Raw genomic sequence first — 2761 nt, 5'->3', positions numbered from 1 at the left:
CTTTGGGCAGAAAGAAATAATTGCACTGGATGTTGAAGAATGAAAATGAATTTGCTAGACAGCTAGAAGTGACAAAATGTCAAGGGAAGGGACTAGCACACGAAAAACCAAGAAAGCAAGAAAGATGGTCCAGATATTCAAGTAGATCAGGATAACCAAAGCATATATGGTACATGTGCAGACATGAGAGCTTGGGGACTAGTCATGGGATGATTGTCAGAGGCCAGATCCTACATGGTCTTAGGTTCTGTGCCAAGGAGTTTAGACTTTATTCAAAGGTAGTGGTACAAAGTGAGGGGGAAATGGCATAGATGATAGAGGCTTTGTTCTCTTGAGACCACATAAAAGCTATGACAGAAACACGGAGCAAACAGCAAGCAGAGTCACCTGAGTTCTAGATGAACAGAAGCACTACAACTAGGGAGAGAAATAAGATATCACCCTGCAATGGTAGAAGGTAGGAGGGGGCAAAGACGTGAGGCTATCCAGTCCCAAATGCCTGATTGGGACGGAGGATATGGCAGTGATAGCCGTCAGCTACAGACGCCTCTTAAAGGGACCGTGTCCAAAAGCGGACTTTTGTGGTGACAGACCTGTTCACTCCAAGCACCAGTGGTGGGTAGGCTGCACAGGGGGCTCTGGGACTTATAGGGGAACACTGAGTTGTCAAAATGAGGGGCAGAGGCAAGGCTTTCTCCAGGCAGAAGTGTCGGCGGTATCCATTGTTCTTCTGTTGAGCCCTCCCCTCTCCCAGTGTGCAGACTCAGCTCCACCATAGCTGAGTTGTCACTGAACTGGATAACAGAGGTCCCTCTGTCCAGAAGATTCCCTGAAACTCTGCTTGCCCCAGCTCATGACCTCACCCAAGCCACATCCATGTCCTTGGGGAGTCCGGTGCTCCTTACTGAGCCAACTTCAAGCCTCACACTTGAGGCATCTATCTCAGTTTCTGGTGTGGCCTCTTGAGGCAACTATAAGCACAACATCTGTGGATTGCTTGCTGAATCTTAACAAGTGGCTCCAGAAGGGCACAGGCTGGGGCTAAATTTGGCCTCCAGCTGAACTCCTCTCAGGACTATGCCATTGGACACCTACTACACAAAGCCACGCTAATAAGACCAGGAGATTTAGGAGCTTTGCTTAGTACATAGAAATTGACACAGAAAGGCAGCCAAATTGGGAAGACAAAGAAACAGAAACCATATGAGAAAACAGAACAGAGATCTAGGAATAATAGAGTCAAGTAATCTAACAGATGTGGAATTCAAAACGCTGGTTATAAAGATGCTCAAAGAACTTAAGAGAAGTGTAGATGAATTTGGTGAGAACTTTAAAAGAGATTTAAAAAAAAACATAAAAATGGAAATGGAAATTATAAAAGGGAACCAGTCAGAGATGAAGAACACATTATCTGAGATGAAGAGTATACGAGAGGGAATCAACAGAGTGGATAAAGAATTGGAGGATCAAACCACCGATATAGAGCATGGGGAAGCCAAGGACACTCGATCATAATGGCAAGAAAAAAGAAGCCAAGACTATAATAATTATTTAAGAACTCTATGGGACACAATTAAATGTAAAAATATCCATGTCGTAGGGGTACCTGAAGGAAAATGAGAAGTTGAAGAGCTATTTGAAGAAATAACGATGGAAAACTTCTCTCAGCTGGCAAAGGAAATAGACATACAACCCCAGGAAGTTCAGAGAGTCCAAAAAAAAAAAAAAAAGATGAACCCAAAGAGGCCCACACCAAGACACATCATAATTAAAATGCCAAAGGTTAAATACAAAGAAGGACTCTTAAAAGCACCAAGACAAAAACAGTTAGTTACCTACAAGGGAGCACCCATAAGACTGGCAGCTGATTTCTCAAAAGAAACTATGCAGGACAGAAGGGCTTGGCACAAAATATTCAATGTGATGAAAACTCAGGATCTACAACTAAGAATTCTTTATCCAGCAAAGCTATCATTTAGAGCCGCAGGACAGATAAAGAGCTTCCTAGACAAAAATAAGTTAAGAGAATTTATCATCACCAAGCTAGTATTACAGGAAATATTAGAGGAACTTCAAGAAGAAAAAACATGTATCAAAAACAGGAATAAAGAATGATAATAACTACATTCCTATTAACAAGTACTCAAATGGAAAAGAATTAGGCACTCCAACCGAAAGATAGGGTTGCTGAATGGATAAGAAAACAAGACCCTCTACATATGCTGCCTACAAGAGACTCATTTCAGATTAAAAGACACACACAGAATGAAAGGAAGGGGATGGAAAAAAATATTGCCTTGATGGACCTAGAGGCTACTGCGCTGAATGAAGTCAATGAGAAAGAGAAAGACAAATATCACCTGATTTCATGTACATGTGGAATCTAAAGAACAACATATACAACAACAACAGAAACAAACTCATAGATACAGAGAATATTTTGAGGGTTATTATTATTATTATTATTTTTAGGTGAGGCAACCCTTGGTTGACCTCACAGATTACAAGGACCTCATCAGTTTAAAATCCCTTATTTTTTTATTTTTTATGCCTACAGCACCTGGTCTTCCTAGGTGGTCTTCCATCCAAGTACTAACCAGGCCCGACCCTGCTTAGCTTCCGAGATCAGATGTTTTCGGGCTTGTTCAGGGTGGCATGGCTGTAGACTTTTGAGGGTTATTAGATGGGAGGGAGATTGGGGGGATAGTGAAAAAGGGCAAAGAGATTAAAAAGTACAAATGGATAGTTACAAAATAGGCAT

The 2761-nt window shown here is 41.6% G+C and overlaps 2 pseudogenes; one reads left to right on the top strand and one right to left on the bottom strand.

The window, feature by feature from the left end:
* The window catches only part of LOC105299924, a 128346-nt pseudogene that overhangs the window by 62460 nt on the left and 63125 nt on the right, over positions 1 to 2761 (top strand).
* Positions 2549 to 2667, bottom strand: LOC111746645 (annotated as a pseudogene).

This window comes from Pteropus vampyrus, unplaced genomic scaffold, assembly GCF_000151845.1.
Source record: "Pteropus vampyrus isolate Shadow unplaced genomic scaffold, Pvam_2.0 Scaffold196, whole genome shotgun sequence".
In the NCBI taxonomy this organism is placed as follows: Eukaryota; Metazoa; Chordata; class Mammalia; order Chiroptera; family Pteropodidae; genus Pteropus; species Pteropus vampyrus.
The sequence above is the reverse complement of the archived record's forward strand: the minus strand, read 5'-3'. Positions and strand labels throughout refer to the sequence as shown.